This window comes from Anabrus simplex, chromosome 1, assembly GCF_040414725.1.
Source record: "Anabrus simplex isolate iqAnaSimp1 chromosome 1, ASM4041472v1, whole genome shotgun sequence".
NCBI lineage: Eukaryota > Metazoa > Arthropoda > Insecta > Orthoptera > Tettigoniidae > Anabrus > Anabrus simplex.
In genome coordinates, this window is record NC_090265.1 from 1,460,457,204 (window position 1) to 1,460,470,618 (window position 13,415).

A 13,415-nucleotide genomic window follows, 5' to 3' on the forward strand; every position below is an offset into this window, starting at 1 on the left:
AGAAGAAGAAGAAGAAGAAGAAGAAGAACAACAACAACAACAACAACAACAAGAAGAAGAAGAACAAGAAGAAGAAAAGCTCACATTCATTTCCGGTGAGGCATTATAATTACAGTGCACTATGTCTTCCGGATGGAACAATTTTTTTTGCTTCTATTGACTTCTCAGTCTGATCGCTGGCTTTGCCAACATGAAAGTGACTGGGGAATGGGCGATGGTTTGAACGTGTCACTTATAGGGTCGGCTAGTGTGCATCTCAGAAGGCTTAGCAGACATATTGTATACAAAGGTGGGGGTGATGGTGATTATTGTTTTAAGAGAAAGTACAACTAGGCAACCATTCTCTAGGTGTTTATAACACTAATCAGAGAGAAGACACGGAAGGGATCCGACACTTCAAAAATGAAGGTATCAGACAAGCAAATGCAAGTGCCACGAAGGGCGTGAAAACGAAAGATTTCTTAGGCTTCGAGTGCTCTAATACCGTCGGGGACGGAAAAGAACAAGAGTTGACCAAGGGAGGTCGGATAGGATAGATTAAAGTGAGCAGCCTGGCACAAGTAAGTGGAAGCAATGCCAGGACTCGGCTAAGAGCCCCGTGGTCGCAAGGCCACGCTCGCAAGTTCAGAGACCATGGGGCGCCTTTTAATCAGCTCTGACGACAGGCAGAGATACCGTAGGTGTTATTCTACCGCCCTCACCCACAAGGGGCCAGTATGCAATGGATATCAGTAACACATGGTTAAAGGGTCCGCATGAATTTCTTGCACCAAAACAAGGAAAGAATGTACTATAAATATACACACTGAATTGCTCCGTTTCTGAGTTAATTATAACTTTTATTTGTTAGTTGCTTCAGTTGTGTATAGTTGCGATTAGCGGTGCACCTTTCATTTCTGAATGTTTTGTGCAGCTATTATAGTTAATGTCGTTTGTCCATGGCAGGATATTCATTTCGTGAGCTGGGAGATATGAATTTTATGCACGTTCGCGTGAATGGTAATTAACGCCAGTCGACACGACTGTACCAAATGGGGTTTCCAATGCAGAGTCAGCCGATCCATCAAACTTTTGCTGCTGTTTATCGTGAATCAGCTGGGAGGGGATCCTTGTTATCTCAAACTATGGATCGACGAAGACCGAGAGTCGTTCGTATGCATATCCAGACTATCCAAGAAGATCCTGGTATCAGCATAAGAGAGGCCTAGTTGACCCGAACATGTGATACATCGCATAGTATCGCACGGAGGATGATTAATGTACAGCTCTCTTATCCGTATCGTCTTCAACGTGTGCATGGTCATTCAGCTGCCGATTACTCATCACGGAAGAAATTTTGCCTATTGTTGTATTGCGCAAATGACCGATCCGTTCTTTGCATCTTCAGTCTTGTTAACAAATGAGGAAAAATATGAATGAAATGTTATTACAAAGTTCCACAACCAACATGAATCCTCACTGTACAGTTCGGGCTAGATATCAGAATCCATATAAGGTCAATGTGTGGCCTGGAATTGTTTGTGATTGTCTGGTAAGTCCATATGTTGTTCTTCCAGCACGTCTTAGAGACAATTTCTTAATGGACTTTAGTGAGAAGAAGCATTTCTGTGTGTATGTTTATAGGACAATTTTCCATTATTTCGGTATGAGGAACCTGCAACTACCGTTTCTCCTAGTTATCTTGCTATATCCTGTGTAGTAACACCACCAGGCACAATGATGAAAGAAACGGCGAACTACATTGGTCCTTATTTTCCTTGTATATCTATTTTATGAGGCCTAGGTTGTCTGTGTCCGGTGATGGAGCATATTTTGGGGATCCATGAAACTTTGGGCTGAGTACTCATCAAGAAAAACGTTCCAAAAGTACTTTTATCATTTCGTGAGCTGCGAGATATGAATTTTATGCATGTTCGGGTGAATGGTAATTGACGTGAGTCCACACGGCTGTACCAAGTGGGGTTCCAATGCAGAGTCAGCCAATCCATCAAAGCACATCGAAAGTTAACCTTAGGATGATCATTTGAAGAAACTAAATCTGCGCTTCTCAGAAAGTGTCAAACGTAGATTTTATTAAATGCATTTGGCAGTAACATATTGTTCCCATATTTAATATTGGCTAGACGCCTCAGTGACTCTTCAAGAACAATCTAGCACAGCAAATCTTGAGAGTGAGGAAGCATCTCGTCTTCCTGCCATAATCTGGTTTAAATCAAATATTGATCACTTCCTTGTGAATGCCAGTTGGGGTGGAGGACCATGTGCTCGACAGGCCACATTATTTCTTCCTTCGGAGTTGTCATCATTAAGAAAAACAACATATGGCTCGTAATGCAATCCTTGATATCTCCCATGTACTGTTTTAGGCCTTATTCCTTCCAGAGCTTACAATGAATTTGCTAACAACTACTGCTATTGAATGGAGTACACACTTGAATTAGCTACGTCCTCAAAGAAAAGGAGTGAGCATGGAAACATCTTATATTCATCTCAGCACACAGTTCATAGGAAACGAGGTAGCGACGGTGTACACGAATCACCAGTTTCCTATTTTCTCGCTTAGACTTCGTGGACCCAGTGCTCTGTGGTAAATCAATAACATATCGGACACCTGTTCAACTTATTTTAAAGTTATAAAGGCAGTCGAATATATTGGTTGTCTCACTGGATACAACATAATGTTTCTTATTAATAATATGAAATATATATGAACAAAAGCTGTCTGGCTGAAATGCATGCTTAACCTAAGCTCCTCGGTTTCAGTGAATCTGTAGGTGTATTAGAAAGAAGTGAGTGATAAAATGGTAACAGAAAAGTGCATTTAAGTCCTTTAGTTAATAGTGCTAACTACCTTTCAAGAATAATTTCATGTGTAAAGTAAGTAAATAAGTAAATGATTATTGAATCAGCATGAGGCGAAGTAAGCAGTTCAGGAAACGCGGCGAACGCACTAGTGCCAACGGCACCGAGGAAGTAGTACTGAAGGTACCGAGAGACACTGCAAGATCCGGTAAGTTCCTGGAAAGAACCATCTGAAAACGTATGGACCTCTCAAGGCGATATTATAATTAAAAGGAAAAACGATGGTTCAAGATGGTTCCGGAAATAATTTATTATCTGAGCGGGTGACTCAGCGTGTGGTGATTGTGTGTTCGAATCGCACTGTCGGCAGCTCTGAATAAAGTTTTCCGTGGTTTCCCATTTTCACACCAGACAAATGCTGGGACTGTACCTTAATTAAGGCCACGGCTGCTTCCTTTCCCCATCATCGCCATAAGACCTATCTGTGTTGGTGCGACGTAAGGTACATAGCAAAAAAACGTGTGGTGAAAGAGCTGGAAAAGTTATTGAAGTTCAACGAGAATGTTATAGAGGAGCCTAACATCAGATTAGAAAGAATGAAATTGAAATTAAATAGCTTAGAAATTATTTACAGTATGTGTAAACTGATGCCCTAGAAAAGTATTTCCGGAGAAATAGTGTCAGAATCTTCGGTATTAATGAAACACCATAGGGACATAGGCATAGGTGTGTATTCCAGCGCAGCCATCGTCTCGGTCTGTAAAGAGGCAAGCTTCGGTCAATTATCTTGAAATTTCTGTCGTTCAGGCAAAGCAGGAAGTGTACAACAATAACAGGAAACTTATATTCACGAAAAAACCAATTAGAGAGGAGTGACGTATTTTTAAGCAAAGGAGGAGGAAATGTCTATCTCACTTGATCAAGAATGACTACTTCACTTGAGGAAAAATAGTCATTAATCATGTCATATATTCCAACGGTTCGGCAACACTGCTTTCAACTGCCAAGGTAGGGGTGGGCTAAAGGACATAAAATTTATGATATCGGAGATATTGGGCTACAACAGCGCCTGTGTGTGCCGACATAAACCAGCAATAATCTGGTCCCCTAGCCTGCATGATTACATTTTCAGACAATAATATTATAAATATATTACGTCGCGGTGCGCCAGGTCAACTACCCGTTTGGACTTTACCAGGTCTGTTACTAATTACGGTGCAGAACGTATGTTCTTCAGTAATTCTAAATACACTTTATCTCTATTTTTTTGCTAGTTGTTTTACATCGCACTGACACAGATAGGTCTTACGGCGATGATGGGGCAGGAAAGGGCTAGGAGTGGGAAGGAAGCGGCCGTGGCCTTAATTAAGGTACAGCCCCAGCATTTGCCTGGTGTGAAAATGGAAAACCACGGAAAACCATTTTCAGGGCTGCCGACAGTGGGGTTCGAACCTACTATCTCCCGAATACTGGATACTGGCCGCACTTAAGCGACTGCAGCTATCGAGCTCGGTACTTCATCTCTAAAGATACATGACTAAGAATATTCGATCAGCAATGTACATATCTAGAAAGACGCACATTACAATAGCTCCTAGATCAGCACAAAAGGCATTACGCCAGTTATACAATGCATCAAATTAATGCAAACAATTTTGTCATTTTGACTTGGATTCATATATCTGACATTCTGTAAGTAAAAGCAATTTGCGATAAGTTATTTATGCTCAAACAGTTCAATTATTTTTGCAGATGCGACGTTATATAGGTGTGTGTAACATTTTAAATTTCAACGAAACATGCAGCCAGGAGTTAAATCGTGGAGATGCGCTGTGAATAAGTGTTGCGCGAAGATGGAAACAAATTGTGACGTTGCTGAAACCTTACGTGAAGCGGGTGAGCATATATATTTTACGTTAGCTGACTGAGAAATGGAAGTGCACATAGCTCTTGAAAATGGAAACCTACAAATTGTTTTCCAGTCAATGACCGGGTCAGGGATAGGCTGAATGAAGCCCCTAACCAGCTGACGTTCCGGTGCTTCGCTACGTAATTCTATTTTGTACACTGAATTGTATGATAAGTAGTCTACACGTTATATGATTTAATCAAATTGCATAGCTCTTTACCATATCCTAGAAACACCTTGATATTCCGGGATGATACGCATATGTTACCGGAATTATATTATCTTTCAAATTTTTTTAGTCACCTTCGTACAGGCCATGAAGGCCCTTGGCGGAGTGGAAGGTAATGGCTTCCACCATTGTTAACCTCGGCACGTGATGGGGTAAAGTGGTTTGCTCTGCGCCCGGCCGCCTTTGCCCCAAGGAATTAACCTGGTACTCATTTCTGGTGTAGGCAGAGAGAACCTTAGGGCCATATGGACCTCCGGAAGTGGAAATCTATTTTCTTAAATTTTACGACTTCCTGACGGGGATTCGAACCCACGTCCTTCCGGGCGAACCGAGCACGCCTTTACCGCCTCGGCCAGGCAGCCCCTTATCTTTCAAATGGTGAGATAAATTTCAAAATCGGTCCGGTAAGTTCTAAGAATGTCCGTTACATACATATAAACCCAGAGACTCACTTTATATATCAGCACAAATAACGGTTTAGCCAGATACCTGTGTAATATCTCTGACTCTGATTATGGTATCTGAGTGACAAATATGATACATGATGGTGTGAATAAAATATGCTTCCAATAAACAGTTTAGCCAAGACCATCTAAAATATATATCAGACCGTAATACAGAATCCAAAATGGCAGTAGACCTGCGTTGTAGTCCTAGATGTAGTTTCGCTGTGTATTGTCAGATTAGCGGAAAGCGATGTTATACAGCGTGATTCAGCTGCCCCTTCCAATGTAGTTTTATGCAATCCACAATATTCATTCCGTCCTGAAAACATCTCCCCAGCCGTTATGCTCAGACAACACAACCGGATATCTTGGTATTTACGTCCTCACCATGATAGGACGCCGTAATGTTATATTCGTATTAAACACTGGAAGACATGCGTATGCCTTCTAGATCATATGAACCTGACACGCTGGCGAAACATTAAATTGACATTGTGACCGCAGTAAACCCAATACTTGCTATAAGTTGCCAGTGGTGGAGCGGGTACATGTCAGGTGGCAGGTTTGAGTACGGGGAGATGATTACAAATTTTTGAAATATTTGATTAATACATACTGCACGTAAAGCAAATTCAAAACCAGCTTTCATACAAATTGTGTGTGAGTGAATGTGTTTGTGGATCAAATAAGGGCCGATTAGTTAGCAGACCGGACACATACAGACCGGAAATAATAAGGACACAGCTGCCCCGACAATGTTACATCGCAGCAAATGCTCGATGTGATGACCGTTTTGGTTTATGTACATACGGGCTCGGTGACCAATAGTTCGTGTTGCGCGCTGAAGCATTCCAGGTGTAACTGATCGGCAGGCGTCCGTGATGTGTTATTGGAGCTGCTCTGGGTTTCCTGGCGCTTGAGTGTAAACGTCGTTCTTCAAACGTTCCCACAATAAGAAGTCTAACAACGTTAAATACGGTGATCTGGCGGGCTAAGAAGCACAGCCTCCTCGCCCTATCAATTTCCCTGGCAGTTCCTAGTTAGAATGTTACGAACGGACAAAGTCGAATATGGTGGAGCTCCATCCTGTTTCAATTACATCGTCAAATGATCGTGCAAGGGCACATCCTCCAGTAGCAGTGGCAGTTCCTGTCGCGGAAGTGCAGGTAGCGTGGGCCCGTCCAATGGCTCTCAAAGAAATAAGGTCCAATCAGGAGATCCCCCAAGAGTCCACACAAAACATTCACTCCCATCTTACTTGAAGTGCCGCCTGACGCACCCAGTGAGGATTGCCCGGACTCCAATAATGCATGCTGTGCCGATTGACGTTCCCATTATCGTGCAAGCGCGATTCGTTCGGGAACAAGATATGCGATACGAATGCTGAATCATCGCCCATCCTGCGTAATAGCCACCGACAGAACTCCATTCGAGCTTAGAAACCCTCCCATGGAGCTCCTGGTGTAGCTCAAGATGGTACGGGTGAAATTTATGTTCATGCAGTATTCGCCAGACGGACGGCTGGCTGGTGATCACATGTCGTGGAAACGCCTTTGTACTGATGTGTGGATTGTTATGAGCTACCTCCAGAACGGCCTCTTCTATTTCAACCGATGTAATGGGCCTATCGTGGCCTGGTGGCTGGTTGGATTTCACGCCTGTTGTCTTTAGGCGTCTACCAACACGGCGGAATGTCGTAGCAGCCGGGTGTCTCCTGTCGGGATATCGTTCCTGGTACAGACGTACTGCCTCGCACGCGTTTTGTTTCGGAAAACATGCCGAATGAGAGCAGAGATTACAGAACATTCAGGCCCTAACCAGCGGAGAATACGCAGGGCACAAGACGAATAGCAGCGTCATTCGACTATTTGAATGTGGCAAACGTGGGCCTGTGTATACCTATTCAAACATCATACCAATGCAGAATCTTCTAACGATGCAGGATTCGAACTGCCGCTGTCACATTCCATCGATTGCTAAGCAAACTCCTAACCACATACGCTACGCTACACTGCTGGAATCATGCTGATAGTACGACGAGAGCAGAGAGCATACGCCATCCGGTTCATGTTTAAGACATTAATTACCGCACTGTTACGTAGCTTTATGCATTGATTCACCTCTTCGCTACACCCGGTCATGAGGCACGACACATTAACATAGTTACATTGTAAAAGGACGTTTCTATAAGATTTCAAGGCGTCGTGTTTTGAAAGCGGATAATAAAATATTTCGCTAGGGTTCAGAATCGTGTGCAAAATGTGCTCAGTGAACATTAGTACTATACAGTAGGCCTGCAGCGGAATAGCACCAGTATAACCATGTGCACTTTAGTTGGGCTGCAGCAAACGATATTGGAAGGGGCTGCTGAATCATACGGTATTATATACTTAACGCTTACATTATATACAACATCCAAAAAATTCTCATTTAATACAACCCGTGTTTCCAAAGTTTAAAAATGCGAAGTGTTATTATTACTGTATGTTGCTATAGTAACCCCAGTGTACAAGGGAAAGTGCGACAAACATAAAACGGAAAATTACAGGCCATTCTGCTTGACATGTGTAGTTGCAACGTACTCCCACTTTCTTCATGACAATACGCTCAAAACACACTCAATTATAGTACTGTAAGGGCAGTTCATGTTACATTACCCAATAAGAAAATATAGAAAAAAGCATTAATGAATAAAACCAGGGTTAAGAAAATCGAAGTAAAGTTTAATTTCCCTGAGAAATCAAATAAACGAAGATAGAGAAATAACAAAATGGAAATACTAACGATAAATTTTAAAAGCTTAGTGTGAGGATGCAAATGATGGTAAGAATTGCAAAAGACACAAAGCAAGGCACAGCCCCAAAAATTAGGGGGGAATTAGTAATTACATCTAAAACAAGACAGGGAGAAAGTGCATAAACCCAGTTACAAGAGGCAAGGATTACCATATCGATTAATACATCCAGAAATACTAGTTCAGATGGCAGAAAAATGTATGGAACTCACGGATAATGAAGAAAAGACAGAATTAAAATGTAGAAGGAATATTAGTTAAATACAATGCATTTCAAACGTCGAATCATAAGGATAACATATCATATTTTAAAAACAAAATGGCGCCCAAAGGTATCACTAGCAGAGGAACACCAAAAATACATTACAAAATCCTCAGAAAGTTTTTTTCTATTTGCTTTACGTCGCACCGACACAGATATGTCTTATGGCGACGATGGGGTAGGGAAGGCCTAGGAATTGGAAGGAAGCGGCCGTGGCGTTAATTAAGGTACAGCCCCGGCATTTGCCTGGTGTGAAAATGGGAAACCACGGAAAACCATCTTCAGGGCTGCCGACAGTCGGGCTCGAACCTACTATCTCCCGATTACTTCAGAAAGTTTTAGAAGTGATAAGAAGCACAAAAGGTTTAAATTTCATGGCAAAAATATAAAATGCACAGGATACTTACAAGTGGGTGAAGAATGACATAGTAACTTACAACATGTAGCACTACTTAATGCAAATAATCATTTGCATAACTACTTAAAATTATGGTTATATATATTAATTTAAAATAATCCCTTATAGAGGAATACTTGAAAATAGCAATCTCATCCGACACCAGACGGACGAAGTCCCTTAAGAAGTTTCATTTTAACTGTCGGTTGGCGAGGTATCACTGAACACATCTACTCTCGTAGAATGTCTAGCACGAAAGACGCCGCGTCATATGCTACTGTATAACCTGTTACACGAACAGTCAGCGGAAGAACGGTAGCATAGAGCGAATTGCATGCAAGTAGTATAATTGGACAGTTCTGGCGCCTCCTCCCGCGGGAAATTTGAATTCTGGCGGGAAATTTGAATTTTGGCGGGAAATTTGATTTTGGCGGGAGATTTGAATTTGTAAACAAAGCCACGTGCTTTTTGACAGCTGTCATCGACAACAACGCATAGCTAACCTCACTGCTGCCATCTTGACGGGCCTAAACCTCAGTAGTGCCAACTTAACCTAACTAGCGTGAGGTAAACAAAGCCACGTGTTTTTTTTGACAGCCACGTGCTTTTTGACAGACAACAACGCATCGCTAACCTCAGTACTGCCATCTTGACGGGCCTAAACCTCAGTAGTGCCAACTTAACCTCACTAGTGCGAGGTAAACAAAGCCACGTGTTTTTTTTTGACAGCCACGTGCTTTTTGACAGACACCAACGCATCGCTAACCTCAGTACTGCCATCTTGACGGGCCTAAACCTTAGTGGTACCAACTTAACCTAACTAGCGTGTGGCAAACAAAGCCACGTGCTTTTTTGACAGCTGTCATCCGCCATCTTTAAACTACAGAGCACTGTGCTGTCCTCTTTATCGCAGTAACTGCAAATTCGTTACCTGTCATCCGCAGTGCAGCCATCTTGACGGGTCTAAACCTTAGTGCTACCAACTTAACCTCACTAGCGTGAGATAAACAAAGCCACGTGCAGCTGACATCCGCCATCTTTAATCCACAGAGCACAGTGCTGCCCTCTTTAGCTACTTCCCTTCCACGTGCAGCTGTCATCCGCCATCTTTAATCTATAGAGCACAGTGCTGCCCTCTTTAGCTTCTTACCTTTGAAATGTGGTGGCGGATAATTTGAAAAATGCTTTTTGACAGCAGCCATCTTTAAGCACCGTGCTGCCCTCTTTAGCTACTTACCTTTGAAATGTGGTGGCGGCAAATTGAAAAATATTACGCGCTCTTGTTTGGAAACAAACTCACGTGCTTTTTTGACAGCCATCATCCGCCATCTTTAAGCAACAGAGTACACTGCTGCCCTCTTTGTTGTGGCGGTAAATTCCACATGCTTTACAAACCCATGTGCTTTTTTTGACAGGTGTCATCTGCCAGAGAGCACCGTGCTGTCCTCTTTGTGCCGGTGACAAATTCCACGTGCTTTTTGACAGCTGTCATCCGCCATCTTTAATCAATAGAGCACTGTGCTGCGGGTAATTTCGTCAGCTGTCATCCGCCATCTTTTATCCACAGAGCACCGTGCTGCTCTCTGTAGTAGTGGGTAATTTGAAAAGTTCTGTTAGTTGTCATCCGCCATCTTTAATCAAGAGAGCACCGTGCTGCCATCTTTAGTTGAACTGTGGTGGCGGCAAATTCCACGTGCTCTTGTTTAGTAAACAAACTCACGCGCTTTTTGTCTGCTGTCATCCGCCATCTTACATCGCAAACCTCAGTGCTACACTCTTTAGTTGAAAAATGGTGGCGGATAATTTAAAAAGAAAAATTCTACAGCAGCCATCTCTCGACGCTAATTGCACAAGATGGTGGCTATACATGACTCCTTAAAGGTGCTTATGCGAGATGATCGCTATACATAGTTTCTTATGAGACGCCCTTGGGATGCTTGCGCAAGATGGCGGTTATACAAGGCTCCTTATGAGACACCCTAGGGACGCTTGCGCAAGATGGTGGTTGCTCTTATGATGCGGCTTAAGGATCCTTGCACAAGATGGCTAGAGACGCCCCCCACCCCTAAGGATGCTTGCGCAAGATGGCGGACGCAAGATGGCGGTTATACATAGCTCCTTATGAGACAGCCAGTACTCGATACAACATGTGATCAGAACATTGATTGATGTGTTCAGAACACAAAATAAGTGATCAAGACTAGAATCGAACACTGTACTCGATGTCGTTAACTTCAACATGTGATTAAAACATTGTTTGGTGTGTTCATAACACTACATAAGTAGAATCGAACGCTGTACAACATGTTAGGGGATACCTTTGTTCTAAGAAGATCAGATTGAAACATAACAAGACTAGAATTGAACACTGCACTCGATGTCGTTAACCTTAACATGTGAACAGAACATTGATTGATGTGTTCAGATCACAAAACAAGTAGAACCGAACACTGTACAACATGTTAGGGGATACCTTTGTTCTAAGAAAATTAGATTGAAACATAACAAGACTAGAATCGAACACTGCACTCGATGTCGTTAACCTTAACATGTGATCAGAACATTGATTGATGTGTTCAGATCACTAAACAAGTAGAACCGAACACTGTACAACATGTTAGGGGATACCTTTGTTCTAAGGAGATCAGATTGAAACATAACAAGACTAGAATTGAACACTGCACTCGATGTCGTTAACCTTAACATGTGATCCGATACAACATGTTAGGGGATACCTTTGTTCTAAGAAAATTAGATTGAAGCATAGCAAGACTAGAATCGAACACTGTAAGAACATTGTTTGATGTGTTCAGAGCAAAAGTACAACTTCAATGATTTACCTAGTGTAAAACACACACTGTGCACATATCGCATAGCTATCTCGCCTATCACTTGCCTAGTATGAAAATCAAAAACAAACTGTGCACATATCGCATAGCTAACTCGGCAACACTTCAAATGATTTGCTTAGTACGAAAATAAAAAAAATCTATACCGCGTAGCTAACTCGTTCATCGCACTGCTAAGACGCTTAGTAATTGCAAATACACTGATATATGTCATACGAAAATCAAGAAAGCACACTGCGTAGCCAACTCGCTCGGGTCACTCGCTTAGTAATTGCAACACGACTAGAACACTGATACACACACGGATAAGAATGTTGCGAGATACTACATACTTACATGTTTAAAAAAAAAAAAATATTGGGGGTGAAAGATCATAAATTATATGTACACATGTTGTCTCCTCCAAGTTGTAAGACGAAATAGACGCAGTACTGCGAGTTTCTGCTATAGCTGGCGAACGGAAGTAGCATGATATCTCAGAAAAAAAAAAAAAAACGCGTGAGCTTGCATACATGCAAGTCAGACAAAATGATGGATACCGCGATTCAAATCCTGGCAACTTATGCCGTCAGGAAGGGCATCCGGCTAGCATCTAGCTGTAAATCCCCGATTCTCATGATAGAAAGAGCAACTTGTTGTAAAACATTCTTAATCCCAGTTCTTTGACGTCAGGAAGGGCAACCGGTCGAAAACAATAGTGTATGATGTAAGAGGCTAGATAGCAAGACTAGAATTAAGAATCTGTTTTACAACTTCTAACACGAGAATCGGGGTTTTACAGATAGATGCACTTCTTAGATTTTAAATCGCTGTATCGTGAACTATTGTTTTACAGCCGGATGCCCTTCCTGACGCAAAACTAAGATTTTAAATCAGAAGAATTTGTTTTAAGACTAGTTGCCCTTCCTGACGCAAAACTGGCAGTATCTAGCCTCTTACATCATACACTATTGTTTTCGACCGGTTGCCCTTCCTGACGTCAAAGAACTCGGATTAAGAATCTGTTTTACAACTTCTAACACGAGAATCGGGGTTTTACAGCTAGATGCTCTTCTTAGATTTTAAATCGCTGTATCGTGAACTATTGTTTTACAGCCGGATGCCCTTCCTGACGCAAAACTAAGATTTTAAATCGCAAGAATTTGTTTTAAGACTAGTTGCCCTTCCTGACGCAAAACTGGCAGTATCTAGCCTCTTACATCATACACTATTGTTTTCGACCGGTTGCCCTTCCTGACGTCAAGGAACTCGGATTAAGAATCTGTTTTACAACTTCTAACACGATAATCGGGGATTTACAGCTAGATGCTCTTCTTAGATTTTAAATTGCTGTATCACGAACTATTGTTTTACAGCCGGATGCCCTTCCTGACGCAAAACTAAGATTTTAAATCAGAAGAATTTTTTTTTGCTAGGGGCTTTACGTCGCACCGATACAGATAGGTCTTATGGCGACGATGGGATGGGAAAGGCCTAGGAGTTGGAAGGAAGCGGCCGTGGCCTTAATTAAGGTACAGCCCCAGCATTTGCCTGGTGTAAAAATGGGAAACCACGGAAAACCATCTTCAGGGCTGCCGATAGTGGGATTCGAACCTACTATCTCCCGGATGCAAGCTCACAGCCGCGCGCCTCTACGCGCACGGCCAACTCGCCCGGTATGAATTTGTTTTAAGACTAGTTGCCCTTCCTGACACAAAACTGGCAGTATCTAGCCTCATACATCATAC